Source organism: Loxodonta africana, chromosome 10 (assembly GCF_030014295.1).
Source record: "Loxodonta africana isolate mLoxAfr1 chromosome 10, mLoxAfr1.hap2, whole genome shotgun sequence".
NCBI lineage: Eukaryota > Metazoa > Chordata > Mammalia > Proboscidea > Elephantidae > Loxodonta > Loxodonta africana.
Window position 1 is genome coordinate 84025042 of NC_087351.1, and position 18545 is coordinate 84043586.

Genomic DNA, 18545 nt, shown 5'->3' on the forward strand with positions numbered 1-18545 from the left:
TAGAAGGAAGATTCCTCTGGAATCTTCAAAACGTGACCCTGCTTCATCAGAGCAGTGGGAACCAAGCCTAGCCAGAACAGAGCGCCAGAGAAAAATGATTCCCAGATGACACGCATAAATAGGCTTCGGTTCAGTTTAGGAGCAGAAATCTAGACATTTTAAAACTTCACTGCACAGCCTTTTATCTTAGTCTAATTTTTGAGCTGTTGTATAAAACATTGTCACTTAACCGTTTGAGAATACCAGGATACCATTTAGAAAAAATTTAATAAAAACAAACAACCCCAGCCCTCCCCCCCCCCAAAAAAAACAAAACCTAGTTGTCTTCCTAAAATTCTTCGTTTAATCCCAGGTGTTTATTTACAGAGCCTTGCTATTTATCTCAATAAAAGATTCCTCTTCCAAAGTGGTCACATTCCCATCTGGAGTCCTGTAGCTTTCATTATTTTTGGAGAGAAAAACATCCAAGAGATCTCTGAATAAATTCTTTGTTCTACACTTTCCAAACTTGGCTCTTTCTGAGGTGTGTGTTAACTGGAATTCATGGTTTTGCCCACATTTTGAAAGATGAACTTAGGAAACCATTTGTTTAGAGAAGGACCTTTTTTTTTTTTTTTCCCCTCAGTGCTATTTTCTTTCTCTCCAGAACAGTCAGCAGGCTTTCACAAGTGAAGTTGTTTTTGTGTTATTTCCTGTATTCACTTTTCTGTATAATAAAATAGGACAGTGTACTTCTATTCTATGTTGGCTTTAATTTCTACAACAGAAACTAAAGCTTGTTGCTGAAAACGGGGACCTCCAAAAGTGAAAATATTTTTTGTACCTAATTACCGTCTTTTGATGTGAGCAGCTTTCAGCACTAAAGAATTCATAACCCTGTTTTTCCAGATGGAACTCCCTGAGTTTTAGAAATTATTTCTTGGATGTGTGTTTGTCCTTGCTTTCATCTTAACTCCACACAGAGCAAAGTGCATCTGAGTGAGTGCTCACCCTGTAATATCCTTAAGAGTAGCCCTGTGAGTCTCTAAGCAATACAGATGAAAGCGGCAGAGATAAGGCTGCCAGTGGTTTTTAGGGAAATTTGACCTGTACTCAGTGCCCCCTAAGACTTCTTAGTTTTAGCTATTCTTTTAGGATACTAGACGAGAATTTCAGATCTTATGATGGAGGGTGTCGTAGCTGCTAGGGCTGCCATAACAACATACTACAAAGTGCGTGGCTTTAAAGAACAGAAATTTATTTTCTCACAGTTCTGGAAGCTAAGAAGAGTTTGTATTCAGGGTATTGGAAGGGCTATGCTCTCTCTGTCTCTCTGTCTCTCTCTATCTCTCTCTCTGTCCTAGGGGGAGACCTTTCTTGTCTCTTTCAGCTTCTAGTAGCCCTGGCATTCCTTGGCACATAGACAGATCCTTGTGTGGTGTCTTCCCCCTGTCTGTGACTCTACTTCCTTGTTTGTCCTTTTATAAAGCACTACTCAGCAGGGATTAAGTTTAGGACCCACCACGCTCTGTTACAACAACTGACATCATCTTCAAAGAGAGGCCGTTTCTCCAAACAAGGTCACATTCACAAGTACAGGGATTAGCACTTAAATGCATCTTTTTGGAGGGCACAATTTAGAGCTCAATTTCCTATCCCATCATTACTAGTTTTCAGTAACACAATACTTCATTCTTTAAGTTTGGAGTCATAAATAGAAGACACTACCTGGAAAATTTTGTCTTTCTATAATTTTTGAAACATCTGAGTATAGCGGAGACTCATGACATTCATCAGGAATACTTCCTGAATCTTTCGTAGATACCCAAATTCATAAAGCTCACCTTATAATACTTCCTCCATGAAATGTAGTAAAATGTAAGTGAAAAACTTAAGCCTTCCCTTCCTATCTTGCTGAGAACAGAACAACTCTAGGAGATATGGAAGCGGGGCCATGGCTAGGGCACTCCTTGTACTAAGACAGATTTGGTCATTCTTCTGGCAGTTCACATTATATTCAAAATTATTTGCGAACGCCATAATTCAAATGCATCAATTCTTTGATCTTCCTTATTCATTGTCCTACTTTTGCATGTCCAGCTTTCTCATTTGGCATCATTACACAACTGCCAAGCCACTGAGAATCATGGTCCAGCCAGGATGACACATCACAGCCAGCATTGCTCTCACCTCGCACCTTTGCATTTGTCACTGCCGGACGCACATCATTAATGTGCAAAATAGTAGATTTTTTTTTTACCACTGTCGTAAGTGCAAAATAACTGATAACAAGATAGTTGGTAAGTGAGGAGTAGCTTACTAAAGCCAGTGGCATTGTTAGGTCTTCAGCTTATTTAATACTTATTTCACCACTCCTTCCTTCTTCAAGCTTCTTCTCCTTGTCCTTAAAAACTTCACTTGTGGTGTTTCTTACCATCAGCTCTTTGTACCTTTCTTGTTACCCCAAGTTTTTGTCCCCGATGATTCCTTTCTCATTTTTCTTTAAATCTCACACTGTACAGTATCCCTGGAGAGTTCGTCCACCTCAGTCACCTCAGCCATCATCTGTATGTGCACCGTTCCTTAATTGTCTGTAATTGCCTTGGCCTCGTCTTCACTTTCCACGTTCATATGCCTGACTACCTGTTGAACATCTGCACTTGAATGTTGCACAAGCATCTCATACTCACAAGTCCAGACTGATTTCAGCCTCACCTGCCCCATCCTGTACCTCTTTCTTCTCCTGTATTACCTAATTTGGTGAATAGCTTTACCACGACCCAAGCGTCCACAGCATCAACTTCCCCTCCACTCTCATCGCCATCTCCACACCCATTTAGTTACCAGGTCCTTCATTTCTGTTGAGTTTCCTTAGTTTTAAAAAGTTTTTTAGTTGTCATTGTTTTAGAGAGTTGGATTTCACACTAAAATTTTTTTCTTCTTAAGCAAATTATTGCCACAACAGCTGCAGTTTGATTTCCAGCCTCCCACCCCACACTCTTCCATGCTGTACAACCATAATTGAATAAAAATGGAAATGCTTCTCAGACCATACCTTTCATTACATTCCATGGTTCTGCCCAGCTGTCAGATCACGTCCAACTCCCAGCATGGTCCATGGAGGCTCTCTAGTGAGTTACCTACTTAGGCTTTTCTTTCCTTGCTCCCCTGCCACCCCAGTCTCTGAGCATGTAAATGACTCTCTGTTCAGTGAAAGTGCCATGTTATGTCTCTCCTTGATGCCTTTACACGTGCTGCCCTGCTTGAATCGCCACCTCCTGCTCCCCCTTTGGGAGCTTAACTCTCACTGGTTTTTTGACACCAAGCCCAAGCCGAGCCTTCTCTCCAAAGGCTTTTTTAATGTCTCCAAACACTCTCTTCCCAACTCTACCTTAATTGCCTCTCCTGGGAGTGTTCATAGCACCTAGTGCCTTCTTCACAAAATTTATTGTATTTTATTTTATTCTTACTAGTTCATTTTTCCAACTTACTCATCTTTGTATCTCGAGGACCAACCACAGATTCTGGCATTTAGTAGGCTCATGATGCTTTTTTTTTTTTTACTTTATTTAGTGATTAAACCCAGAAATTACGTAGATAAATTTACCGCCTTGTATTCACACTTAATACGGGTAGTCCAGCCTTCGGAAATAAGTGGTTTTTCTACACTTGTGATACCAAAAACCCAACGAGTTGCTTTGGAGTCAGTTCTGACTCTTGAGTGTGTCAGAGTAGAACTGTGCTTTATGGGGTTTTTAGTGACTGATTTTTTTCAGAAGTAGATCACCGAGCCTTTCTTCCAGTGTGTTCCTGGGCGGACTCAAACCTCCAGCCTTTTGGTTAGCAGCTGAGCACGTTAACTGTTTGCACCACCCAGCCACTCCGTACACTTGTGATAGCACACCTTTAACAGCAAAAGAGTTTAACTTAAAGTCCTGGGGACAAAAAAAAAAAAAAACTGGGGACAGAAATGAATCAATTCAAGAGAAAAAAATTTCATTTTTATAAAAATTAAATGATAGGTGAAAACGAAACCCATTGTGGTCTGGTAAAGCTATAGAATTAAAGCTAGATTTAAGTAGGATTCTTTGACTTCTATTGGCTAAGTTTAGAATACTTCTGTTTCAAGAGTGTATTGCTGGTAAAGCCTGCCTAAAATTGACTAAAAATGAAATGTAAGTGGTTCTTGATTGAATTTCCATAAAAGGTTGAAACTGACTTATGGTGGTGTGTTCGTCAGCCAAGATGAGGTAGAAAAGCAGAGGGCCATACTCGGCTTAAAGAGAATGCAGGAGCCAAGCACTTAGAGCTCCTTCTTTCCCAGCTCTTCAGGGGAATTTGCCTACCCTGGCATCCACGTTGGGGTTAGGTTTAAATGATTTTCAAGTTCACATTTTAATATGTTTTCTATTTAAACATTTGGGAAACGTGCACAATGTCTTAAGGATGGCATGCTTTCTAGCCCTCTCCACCTCTTTTTTGTGTGTGTGTGTGTTTGCGAACTCCAGAATGACCCAGGGAATGAGAGAAAGGTGCTCCATTGTGGCCCCCGGCTCAGGCACCCGAATTGCTTAGTGGTGGTTCCCCTGGCCTCTGCACTCAGCCTAGGGAAACCTTTCACAAGGACTTCCTCCCTGCGGAACCACTGGAAACTCACGGAGGCAGCTGAGTGCAGGCTCTGCAGTCTGGGGACCTTCATCACACCGGAGGTGTGTGACAGTAGGCAGGTGTCTGTGTGCGCTACACTTCAGTGTCCATGCTTATCAAATGGGGCGCCAGTCTCCTTAGCATCATTGTGAAGGGTACCTAAGAAAGCACAGGGAAAGCTTTCAGCACAGCTGCAACATAGGAAGGCTTAGTAAATAGTAGGTGCTGCTTGTCGTTGTTTTTATTGTTAGTTTTTGTGTGAACACAACTATATGAAAGTGAAGCATAGCTAGTTTGAATTGGGTATTGTGGGAATCAGGCAGAGTTGCCTAGCCTAAGCTGATGAGTCAGCCTTCAGCCTGATCTAGGCTGACTGAGCATGTAGTGGCTCAGTCAGGCTTGAAAGGGTCAGTTCATTTCTACAAGCAGGCTGTGTTGCTTCAGGGACAGGGTCATGTTTAATGTTAGTTCAACGAAGACAATGAACTCAGGACACCTGCTGTGCTGAAAACAGCAGTGGTTGACTCTGCAGTTGCCGAAGTTGTACACCATTCTGCAAAAGCCATCTGTGTGAATTAGAATGGCAGATAATAGTCTAGGATTACCCAGGTCTTAGAGATCATCTTATAAAAAACAGTTGTATTCAAGAAAGAGCAATAAGGTCGGGTGTGGAAATATTGCCTGCATGTTGCTATGAAAGTATCCTTGGGTATATACCCAGCAGCTGGATCTTGCCCTCCTGTAGGGTTCAAGGAAGTGTTCTGCATGAAGACTTGCCAGGGAGGCCTGGCCTGGTCACACCTTATGGGAGGGTCTACTAGACCCCACAGTGTCTCCAAGACTTCCTCAGCCCACTGACTCCCTCTTCCCCAGGAAGACCATCACAGATCTAGTGGGTGCCCAGCTATCACTCTCTTCAGCATGGGGAAGAGAGAAGGCATCTCAGGCCCCCTTGTCTGGTAAGAGCCCATCAGGTACATGAATATATTTATCACTGGCAATTTAGATAACTTTCACCAAAAAAACCTGCTTATGCTGCCACCTTGTATTTGAAAGCACTGACATTTTTAAGATTTGTTGATCTCACAACACATTTCTAAGTTTGTGAAAATGAGTGATAATGAAGACAAATTAGCCACCTAGCCCTGTCCCCTCTGTCAGTCAGTATGAAATTTTCCTATTAAGCATCTCGTTCAGATCCCTGGACGATGAGCAGGTCTGACTAAGGTCTGTTTTATCTCGTGAAAACCACTTGGTATTGTGACAGAGTGGCTGTGTGGGTCTGCCTGTCATTAAAGTGCTTGTGAGAAACGTATGTTTAATTTCCTTAACCTTCTCACTTGCAGGAATAATTGCTGTGAAATAATGAGATGGGCAGAGTGTCCTCAGGGCTGGTCAGCAAAGTGGAATCCTTTCTTCCCCAGAGAGAGAGAGAGTGTGTGTGTGGGTGTGTGGGTGGGTGTGGGTGTGTGTGTGTGGGCAGGTATATCTGTGCTTGGGTGCATTTGTGTTCTGACAGTTGGGCTCTCTGTGTGTGGCCGTACCCATGATGACTTGCTAGGTAGACACTGCTCAGGCCACATAAAGATGACCCTGGACCATCTGCTCTGAATGCACCCCTTTAGGTGCTGCCAGCTAATTTTAAGGGAACACACAAAAACACAAGGAGGGGGTATTGAGGGCAGGGGATTGATTCATATACTTGTGGGCCTGCTAGTGCTGTTTGTAGGAGCTCTATCTCTCTACCTGTCCCCACTCCCAGAGAAAATCAGAATCAATCTTAATTCAATAGCCTATAATCTCCTGGAAACCCTGGTGGTGCAGTGGTTAAGTGCTACAGCTGCTAACTAAAAGATAAGCAGTTCGAATCCACCAGGCGCTCCTTGGAAACTCTATGGGGCAGTTTTGCTCTGTCCTGTAGGGTCACTGTGAGTCAGAATTGACTCGACAGCAACCGGTTTTTTTGATATAGTCTTCTGATCTATTGCTTTTTGTTTGACTCTTGTAATTTTCCATTATATTGAAAAAAGTGACAGACGACTGTTGTTGTTGTCGTTTGGCACTGTCGAGTCAATTCTGATTCATGGTGACCCCATGTGACAGAGTAGAACTGCCCATAGGGTTTTCTTGGCTGTGATGGCCCGGTCATTCTCTTGCAGAGCCGATAGGTGGGTTTGAACCACCAACCTTTCAGTTATCAACTGAGTGCTTAACTGTGATGACTGTGCCGTACGGAATGGCACAAAGTAAAAGTCAGGCCTCAGAGATTAAGGTATGTTGTAGTCCTGAGCCATGGTAAGCAAATATATATGCTTGTTAAGCGATTGAGCTAATTTGTAAATGGCTTGGACTTCATTGCAGAATTTAGGAGTATCTTAAATCCAAGAGCATTATTACTGGTAGAATTCCCTGTGGGAAAATTAGGTGGATTGTGTAAGTAGCCTTTTTCCTGTCTCTTAGTGTGGTGCCTGGAGCCCTGGAGGCACTGTGGCTTAGCACTTGGCTGCCTACCAAAACATCAGCAGTTCAAATCCACCAGCCACTTGTTGGAAACCCTTTGGGGAAATTCTCTGTCCTGTAGGGTCACTATGAGTCAGAATTGACTCAACAGCAATGGCTTTGGTTTGGTTTGGTTTGGTTTGGCTAGTGTGGTGCCTACTTAGGGCAGTTGGAGGAGGAGGATGAGGCTTCAGAGACCACCTGAGGAAGGTGCACAAGGCCGGCTACACAGGCAGAGATCAGCATGACATTCTGTGTTTCAGTTTCTAGTTCCCCTGCTTTTGTTTATGTAATGGGTTAGGGCAGGAATTTTTGTTTTTTTTCCGGGCTTTAAAACCCTAACAGGCAAAATAAAAAACTTCTCACCAAAGGGTTTGACTTATTCTCATGAAGTATTTGTGATTGTTAGTAGAGGGCAGGACCAATCAAAGAGGTTAGTATTTGTGGTGGGCTAATGGATTCTTACGTGATATAATTTCACACTGTGGTCTATTTTATCGGTTCTCTTGTACTTTAGCAAAAAAAAAGAAAGGGACACATCTGCTTTGCTTCAGAACTTTCTGTGCTTCCCTGTTGCCTAGCAGATGAAATTTGGACTTCCTCAGCTTACTGTACGAGGTTGCCCCAGCAAGGCCCACCCTTCCTTCCGGCATGGCTCCCACACATCTCCCGCCCATGCCCAGTGCCCAGCCAAGCATGCCATCCTGGCGGCCACACACACCCCCTCACGTTCCTCTGTCCTCACTTATGGCTTTTGCGAAAATCCTTGGCTTCCTACAGACCCATCTCAAATGCATTTCTTTCATGCAGCCTCCTCTTAGATCTCCCAACCAGATTTTATCACTGTCCTGCCTGAGCCCCTCATTACTCGACTTATGCTGCTGTCATGGCAATTATGTTTTACTTAAAAACTACAAGTAACATTTATTGAGCTCATATTCTGTGCCAAGCCCTGTTCAAAGTTGTTTGTGTGAGTTTTCTAGGCTAATCCTCTCAACAACCCAGTAAGGTGGGTACTATTTGAATACCCTCCCTTGCAGGTAAGGATGTCAAGGGACTGAGAGGAAGTAATTTTTGCCAGGTCACAGCTGGCTACTGGTGGGGCAGAGATTAACATCAAGGCCACCTGACTCCAGAGCCCCTAGTCTCAGTCACCAGGCTACATGTATGAAATCCACTACCACACACAGACGACCCTCAATAAATATTTGCTGGACAAGTGTGTGTGTGTGTTTGTACACTGAGGGGGCCCAGTCTCATGTGCTGCAGTCAGGGTCAACCTCGTGGGTATGCAGCCTATGCATTGCACGGGACCCCATACATAGAAGGCCTTGTGCTTGGGTAAATGCTCTGCTGTTGCTATCTTGAAAATCTCGGTAAATTTTGAATAAGGTACCCCACTTTTTCGTTTTGTGCTGCTCCCGGCAAATTATGCAGCCAGTCCTGTCTGTGACCAATATTTGTTTCCTGTCCTTTAGAATCACCCTTACGTATAAAATCAGCTCTTCTGCAGAGGAACCCAGCGTGTGTGCCAGGCTGTAAATGTCTTAACAGCTTGTCGGCAGCTGTGACCTGACAGTCCATTTATCTGAGAGCCATAAATTGCCGTCTTCTCCTAACTGTACAAGGGAGTTTGTCCCTGTTGTAAGTTGACCTCGTCTTAGGAGGATCATCAACACAGGATTTCCATGGTCCTGTCTGAGCAGCCACGTCTGTGAATTGTATGGCCAGAAATGCCGTGGTAGCTCAGTTCACAAAGTCCATGGTAGGAGGAGGAAAAGACAGAGGAATGAAGTGCTTTAATTTGACCACAACTTGTTCAAACTCTAGTGTGGTTATAGTACCCAAATTGCATTACCTTGAATCATTTTAGAGACTTTTTTTACATAATTCTGGAGGAATCCTGGTTGGTATACATTGCTCAAGACAGATCATTTTAACTTGGTCCTGTTCCTTGAGTGGATAGCATTTTAATTACTAAGTTGTGGAAATTGCCATGCTTAATTATAGACTCAAGTATCTAATTTGTGAGTCCCCGCTGCTATTCGAAACCATCTCAGTTGTTTTTACCAGCCTTCCACTGTTTGTGCTTGGCGTACAGAGGGCCTTATCTCCTTGGACATGTCTAACCACTGCCTCCACTTTGGTGTAAAAAGCAGTTTTCTCTCTTTCCAGAGGTATAATTGAGCCTATACGTAACTACTCAATTGGGGAAAAACTGTACCATCAACTACTTAGACACTGAGAACTCCTTGTCGGTAAATTATGATCAGTCAAAAAGTGAAGAGGTTGGTTTACTAAGAGTCTGTATGTGTAGTGCTGTGAGTTAATTTGTAGGAATGGTGTCAGGGGTAGGGACAGGAGTTATTTTATTAGAAACCTGGAGTTCTTTTTGCCATTCTCTTCTGCCTTTTACTCTGGTGTGAAAATGCTTCTGGAGAAATGAGGAACCGATACTGATCTTGGACCATCTCTTCCAGAATGTCCAGCCCCTTCAACTCGGTTTTTATTGCAATGAAATACATTGCATATAAATGAAAAGCTGGGCTAAGTATCAGGCCTACACACTGTGACAGTATTGTCGGCCATTGCAGATGATCATGACTTTTTCAATTGCTGCATGCTTGATATGATCAGAAAATCCCTGGTGTTTTAGTTCTGCAGACGGAAGTAATAGGGAGCCCCGGAGGACATCTAGTATCAGTTACGTTAAAAACATGGAGTTATTTCTTGGCTAAATTTATAAAAATGTAGGAAGAGGATCCCATGAAATTAATGCTCAAAGGTTTCAAAAATTCCTTTCTTAGAGTGAGCAGAGCATTCTTTAAGAAGATTATTTCTTATATTCCACAGAATTGAAGGATCTGAGAACAATTGGGAGAGCGATTAATTTTAGTCCCCTGTGAGGATGGTGCAAGACTTGGCTACATTTCATTCTTGTACATAGGTCTCATTCTGTTGTGAGTAAGGTCGCTATGAGTCAGACTGACTTGAGGGCACCTGACAACAACTACAGCCCTATCTGGGCATTAACATTAGACATTCCACACTCTTGAAGAGGAAGTAAAGAGATCTGGGTTTATCTCAAAGGGTTTCTCTGCACTCCAAAACCAAACCAAACCCGTTGCAGTCAAGTCAGTTCCAACTCATAGCGACCCTATAGGACAGAGTAGAGCTGTTCCATAAGCTTTCCAAGGAGCGCCTGGTGGATTTGAACTGCCTACTTTTTGGTTAGCAGCCAGACTCTTAACCACTACGCCGCCAGGGTTTCCTCTCTCAGCACTCAGCAACCCTTAAATATAGTGTACTTATGAGATGGCAGCGGTGGTGATAGGGGGAGGCTCTGGAGATCAGCATGCTGGCTTCCCATGTGAGGCAGTTTGAGAGTAGAGCTTCCAGTCCTTGAAGCGCCTCTTCAAAATGGCAGGGCAGAAAGCAGTGCAACTTCCAGTAACAGTTAACCGCACACTGTCTCTGGCGGAGTGGACTGCCAATGCTCAGGCGGGCAGCACTTCCCACTCCTAAACTAGATCTGCATTTTCTTGTTCTGAAATATTTGTGTGATGTTATCAAAGTCAGGGTATTTAGAAAATACAGTATGTCATCAAAATAAGGGCTAATTCTGAATTTTCTTTGCCTACCATACATATATCTGGAGTCATAAAAACATTTGGGTGGCATTCAGTCAGTTGCTATATGTGTTTTCTATGTGAGCAAAAAGTCATAAAACAAAGCCACTATTGAGAAAATGCAGAAAGGGATGGGAATGAATGCTGGCCTTCTGGAAATGCTGTTTTTTCACCTTGGGACAACTCCAATTACCGAGCAGAATTTTCTGATACATTTGCCAAATAAAAGAGCTGAGGTTGAGAACTAGCATGAGATTTTTAGCTTTATGTTCATTTTGGAGAGCAGGATAAGAAAAGCAAACTTTAAAGACAGATATACAAGTTACACCTTGACTTGTCCTATGGAGTCATGTTGTCACTTCCTCATGAAGATAATCCATTGGCATTACTTGTCTACCGTGAAGGGAATTAAGAAATCAAGCCTCCAGATGTTTCATTGGCCCCCAACCCACATTAACATTCTACTGCCTCCCCCCTCCCATTTCTGTATCACGACCTCTTCTCTAAGAAATTAGCCATTGTACAACAACAGATACATAGACCAATGGAACAGAATTGAGAATCCAGACATAAATCCATCCACATACGAGCAGCTGATACTTGACAAAGGCCCCAAAACAGTTAAATGGGGAAAAGACAGTCTTTTTAACAAATGGTGCTGGCATAACTGGATATCCATCTGCAAAGAAATAAAACAAGACCCATACCTCACTCCATGTGCAAAAAGGAGCTCAAAATGGATCAAAGACCTAAATATAAAATCTAAAACAATAAAGATCATGGAAGAAAAAATAGGGACAATGTTAGGAGCCCTAATACATGGCATAAACAGTATATGAAACATTATAAAGAATGTAGAAGAAAAACTAGAAAATTGGGAGCTCCTAAAAATCAAACACCTATGCTCATCCAAAGACTTCACCAAAAGAGTAAAAAGACTACCTACAGACTGGGATACAGTTTTTAGCTATGACATTTCTGATCAGCATCTGATCTCTAAAATCTACATGATACTGCAAAAACTCAACTGCAAAAAGACAACCCAATTAAAAAATGGGCAAAAAATATGAATAGACACTTAACGAAAGAATACATTCGGGTAGCTATCAGATATATGAGGAAGTGTTCACAATCATTAGCCATTAGAGAAATGCAGATCAAAACTACAATGAGATCTCATCTCACTCCAATAAGGCTGGCATTAATAAAAAAAAAAAAACACAAAATAATAAATGTTGGAGAGGCTGTGGAGAGATTGGAACACTTACACACTGCTGGCGGGAACGTAAAATGGTACATCCACTTTGGAAATCGATTTGGCGCTTCCTTAAAAAGCTAGAAATAGAACTACCATACGATCCAGCAATCCCACTCCTTGGAATATATCCTAGAGAAATAAGAGCCTTTACATGAACAGATATATGCACACCCATGTTTATTGCAGCACTGTTACAATAGCAAAAAGATGGAAGCAACCAAGGTGCCCATCAACAGATGAATGGATAAATAAATTATGGTATATTCACACAATGGATTACTACGCATCGATAAAGAACAGTGAGGAATCTGTGAAACATTTCATAACATGGAGGAACCTGGAAGGCATTATGCTGAGTGAAATTAGTCAGTTGCAAAAGGACAAATATTGTGTAAGACCACTATTATAAGAACTTGAGAAGTAGTTCAAACTGAGAAGAAAACATTACTTTGTGATTACAAAAGGGGGAAGAGAGGGAGGTTGGAAGAGGGGTATTTACTGATTAGAAAGTAGATAAGAACTACTTTAGGTGAAGGGAAAGACAGCACACAATACAGGGGAGGTGAGCACAATTGGACTAAACCAAAAGCAAAGAAGTTTCCTGAATAAACTGAATGCTTTGAAGGCCAGCATAGCAGGGGCAGGGGTCTGAGGACCATGGTTTCAGGGGACATCTAAGTCAATTGGCATAATAAAATCTAATAAAACATTCTGCATCCCACTTTGAAGAGTGGCATCTGGGGTCTTAAGCGCTAGCAAGCAGCCATCTGAGATACATCGATTGGTTTCAACCCACCTGGATCAAAGGAGAATGAAGAACACCAAGGATACAAAGCGATTACAAGCCCAAGAGACAGAAAGGGCCATATGAACCAGAGACTACATCATCCTGAGACCAGAAGAACTAGATGGTGCCCGGCTACAACCGATGACTTCCCTGACAGGGAACACAACAGAGAACCCCTGAGGGCGCAGGAGAGCAGTGGGATGCAGACCCCAAATTCTCGTAAGACCAGACTTAATGGTCTGACTGAGACTAGAAGGACCCTGGTGGTCATGGCCCCGAGACCTTCTGCTGGCCCAGGACAGGAACCATTCCCGAAGCCAACTCTTCAGACATGGGTTGGACTGGACAGTGGGTTGGAGAGGGATGCTGACGAGGAGTGAGCTTCTTTGATCAGGTGGACACTTGAGACTATGTTGGCATCTCCTACCTGGAGGGGAGATGAGAGGGTAGAGGGGGTTAGAAGCTGGCGAAATGGACACAAAAAGAGAGAGTGGAGGGAGATAGCGGGCTGTCTCATTAGGGGAAGAGCAGGTAGCAAGGTGTCCTATAGGGTTGCTATGACTCGGAATCAACTCGACGGCACTGGGTTTTTTTTTGTTCGTTTTTTTTTTTTTTTTGCGGGGGGTGGTTAGCAAGGTGTAGATGGGTTTTTGTGTGAGAGACTGACTTGATTTGTAAACTTTCACTTAAAACACAATAAAAATCATAAAAAAAAGAAATTAGCCAGAATCAAACAAACAAACCCATTGCTGTTGAGTCTATCCTGAGACATAACCACCCTATGGGCCAGAGTAGAACTGCCCCATAGGGTTTCCACGTCTGTAAATCTTTACGGAAGCAGACTGCCACATCTTTCTCCCACTGGTGGGTTCGAACTGCTAACCTTTTAGTTCGTAGCCGAGCACTTTAACCACTGCACCACCAGGGGTCCTTAAGAAATCAAAGCAACTGCAAATGAAGCTATATTTGAAGTTTTTCTCTTTTAGATGCATGGAAAAGCCAGACTCTAAGAAAGAAAGGAGTATCGTATCTTGTTAGATTTGGATTCATGCTGTTCCTTAAACCTTACCTCGCTTTCTTCTAGCTACCTACTCCCCCGATTCCTCCTCACTCTAGTACCATTCCAATTCCTCCAGAATAAACAGTGAGAACTTGAAGAGATGTCTTTGTCTTACTGAAACACATTACACAAACTAGGCATGAGCTGATGTTCCAAGACCCCACTAACCTCTTACGTAGCCATAGCTGCCACACACATACTCCACTCTTTTGCCCTGGCATCTAAATGAGGATGCCAGCTGTGGGGCTAGCCTATATTTCTCTGAATATGTGTAGCAATAAGGAGCCACGGTGGCATGGTTAAACACTCATCTGCTAACCAAAAGGTCAGTGGTTTGAACCCATCAGCTGCTCCATGGAAGAAAGATGTGGCAGTATGCTTCCATAAAGATTACAACCTTGAAAATCCTATGGGGAAGTTCGACTCTTAGCCTGTAGGGTCGCTGCAAGTTGGAATTTACTCAGTGGCAATGGGTTTGGTTTGTTTGGTTTTGGTGTAGCAATAACAGGGGTGGCAATGATAATTGGAAAAGTTAAGGAATACCACTGCTTTCCCTAGCTTCTTATTGCATCCCATCAGAGAATAGCATCCTAAGTCTTCTTATTTGCCCCATTTCATACTACCTAACACAGACATTTTCAGCACATTCTCTCACCATTACGTGTGAGACTGATGATATTTACAAGTATAACTGGGCTTGTACATAACTCTTCCACCAGTAACTTCGTCCCTTTTTCCTCACATTTAAGTGAGCTTGTTAACTTTGACTCTGTTATAATTGTACTGAGTGAAGTATTCACAAATTGTGGCACTTTGCTATTAGTCATCATTTGTCAACTGATCTAGATCCACCATGGCTGAGAACTCATGACTTTGGGGCACCTGGTACAACTGTGGGATCTTGTCTTGAACCTATCTACATTTTCTACAGTACCAACAGGGATTCTCCTTCATTAAATAAGCATGTCTTAAACACTTGGGGATGTAAAATAAATAAGACTTAGCCGTGCTCCATAAGGACAGAATCTAGTTGGGGAGATGGACTTATGTAAAGCTAACTAGTCTCCAGTCTTTGATGTGCTGTAATGGTGCAAAGAACAGACTTGTAATGGTATTTGAGGAGATTCTGCTTGATATATAACTTCAGAGATGTGATGTTGGAATGAGGCTTTGGAGAAAAAGGATGTTGTACGAGTAAAAAGGGAAAAAGATATTCCAGGCAGAGGGGACAAGATGAGTACAGATATGAATATCACGGCAAAGTCTGAGAACTGGGACATACTAGATGTGTCCAGAATGTAGAGAGCATGGAGGCATTAAGGGGATGGAGATGAGGAAAGCTCGGGTCAGATGGTTTAAGGCCTTGAAGAGAGCGCTAGAGATGTGGTTTTCTATCCTGTAGGCAAAGGCGGCTATGGAGAGGCTTTTAGCAGTCAGGTGACTTGGAAGATGGATTGTAGTAGGGTATTGGAGAGATCAGGTGGAGAGAGACTGAGTCAGGAGACCAGTTAGGGAACTGTGGTACTACTGATCCAGGCTGAGATTAGAGAATTTAGAGGGAAATCAGCAGGTGGGAGACCGGTTATCTTCTTTTTGTTTGTGTTTTAAATGCCAGTACACACGGTGGCCAGCACACAGTTTCTGTTCAGTAAATAGTAGTTGACTGTAGAAGATGAAGAAGGAAACAAAAAAAAAAAAACCGATTGCTGTCAAGTCGATTCTGACTCGTGGCGACCCTGAAGGACAGAATAGAACTGCCCCGTAGGGTTTCCAAGGAGTGCCTGGTGGATTCGAACTGCTGACCTTTTGGTTATCAGCTGTAGCTTCTAACCACTACGCCACCAGGAGGAAGAATAGAAACTGAGCTCAAGATATTTAGCTTGGTTTTGGTCATGAACAGTGAGATAATGAATATAGAAAGAACAGGTTTGGGGCATTGCTGTGTGGGGGAGAGGAGAAACAGGTTTTAAGAGGTTTGATTTGATTTGCTGGTGAGGGTTTAATAGAGATATCCAGGTGACAACTGGAGGTAACAGGTTTGTGGCTAGAGATGAAAGTCTGGGCTCTGTAGTTAGATCTGGTTCTTGGGTATGGCTGAATTAGGAAATCATGTTTTTTAGTATCTATTCTTGGTTTTTTTTCTATTAGAAAGGCTCCCCAGTGAGATTCTGTTATCCCTTCTGTCAGTTTCTTGTACCTGCCCCTGCTACCGTACGTACACAGATAGATAGGTTCACTGTAGGAAATTGCCATATTCTGGTAAACCAAGTTCTGGCCCAAGGCTTCAGAACTTTGACTTGAAGATGATTCCTTTATGTGCAAAATCGTTTGGCCATACAGATCAATTGTAAAACGTCTTACTAAGAAAATCCAGCCTTCTCTAGGGGACAGCAGTAGTTTAGTGAAGAGTGCAGTGGACTTAGAATCAAGAGGACTGGTTTTAAAATGGAAATGACCTGCCCTGCTACAGGAGTCAAATGAGTTGTGGCTGCAATTCCTTCTTTTTCTTTAATCATTAATAGGCTTTATTTATTTATTTGACTTTATTTTTTAGAGCAGCTTTAGGTTTACAGAAAAATTGAACAGAATGTTCAAAGACTTCCCATACATTAGGCTTCACTGTGTGTGGGTGCATTTCTGTGAGTTTTGACAAATGTGTCATGTATCCACCGTTACAGTATCATGCAGAGTAGTTTCACTGCCCTAAAAATCCCCTGGGCTGTATCAGTTTACCTTTCCTACTCTTCCACCTGCACTCTTGGCAACCTGGCAACCAATGACTTTTATTTTACAGTCTCTATTTTTTAGAGGGTCACATAGTTGGAATCATACAGTATGTATGCAGCTTTTTCAGACTGGCTCCCTTAACTTAGAAATATGCATTCGAGGATTCTCCATGTCTTTTTGTAGCTTGATAGCTCATTCCGTTTTATCTCTAAATAATATTCCATTGTATGGATGTACTATAATTTTGTTTATCCATTCGCCTTCCAGTTTTTGACAATTATGAATAAAGCTGCTGTAAACATTCATGTGCAGGTTATTGTGTGAATGGAAGTTTTTAGCTCATTTGGGTAAATACCTAAAAGCTTGAGTGCAGTTGTTGGATTATATGGCAAGCCTATGTTTAGCTTTGTAAGAAGTTACCAGACTGTCTTCCAAAGTGGTTGTACAATTTGCATTCCATGTGAAACGAATGGAAGTTCCTGTTGATCCACACATCCTTGTCAGCATTTGGTGTTGTCAGTGTTTGGGATTTTAGCCATTCTAATAGGTGTATGTGGTATTTCATTATTTTTGCGATTTGCAGTTGGGAATCAACTCGACGGCAGTAGGTTCGGTTTTGGTTTTTAATGACATGGATGTTGGGCATCTTTTTGTATGCTTATTTGCTGTCCCTGTACCTTCTTTGGTGAGGTGTCTGTCCACTTTTTAATTGAGTGTTTTCTTTTCTTATTGTTGTTAAGAACTCTTTGTATATTTTGGATACAAGTCCTTTATCAGATAAGTATTTTGCAGATATTTTCTGCCAGTCTGTAGCTTGTCTTTTCATTTTCTTAACTGTCCTTTGCAGGGCATTTTTTTTTTTTTAATGAAGTCCAACATAAGTTCTTCTGTTTCAGCATCCACTTTTGATATAAAATATCATTGTTACTAAGGTTAAGTTTACACCTTTTCACAGTTGCCAGCATCACTTATTGATATCCTAGCAGTTGCCCATTTCCATACTAGAGGAACAAAATACATGTCTGTCCTGACTGCAAAGCTCTGATTTTTGTCTCAAGAGCCAGTAAGCAGCATAAAGAATCCATAGTTTTAGAAATAGATATAGCGGGTGGCTGTGGAGCACACTTCTAATGTGATGTTACCTAAATTCATTAATTCCAATTAAATTCAACAACTGCAGTTCACAATATTTTTTCAAGGAAGTTTTATATGGTGAAGTTATTATCAAAAAACAGATCTGTCTTGGAAAAGTACAGCCAGAACGTTCCTTAGAAACAAGGATGGCGAGATTTCATCTCACATACTTTGGAACTGTTACCAGGAGGGACCAGCCCCTGGAAAAGGACATCATGCTTGGTAAAGTAGAGGGTCAGTGAAAAAGGAGAAGACCCTCGGTGAGATGGACTGACACAGTGGCTACAACAATGGGCTCCAGCATAGCAATGATTGTGTAGGTGGCGCAGGACCAGGCAGTGTTTCGTCCTGTTGTCCACAGGGTCTCTGTGAGTCGGAACCGACTTAATGGCACCAAACAACAATTACTATCTACCTAATTTGTAAATACTAAATAGCAAAATCTGAATATTCATTCCTGGCTTTTAGTAGTAAAATTGGAAAACAAAGAAGCATACTAAGAATGTACCAGAGTCACTGGGGTCATACACTCTAGACAAATGGTGTGAAAAATTGGAATGAATTGCTGTGTTAGTATCACTTGGGTTTACTTTACCCTCTGCTCTGCCATGTTAGCAGACAGCGCAAGCAATTCAGCCAGTTGAATTCTGCCAGCTTTTGGAAGCATCCATGTTTTCTACTTTTTTTTTCTTGTTATTTTTTGACACCCCTCCACCTCCCGCCCCTCACCCCTTCAAGGCAATTTTCCAGCTGTTCCCTAGGGAGTAGGTTTATAGGCAAGTTTCTTTTGTAGGCTTCCAGCTGGCTTCATTTTCGCTATTGCCA

At 42.2% G+C, this 18545-nt stretch overlaps 1 protein-coding gene across 37 annotated transcripts in view; it reads left to right on the forward strand.

Annotated features, from left to right (window-relative positions):
- SIPA1L1 (signal induced proliferation associated 1 like 1) overlaps positions 1-18545 on the forward strand; it is a 410589-nt gene that overhangs the window by 351197 nt on the left and 40847 nt on the right. The window lies entirely within an intron of this gene.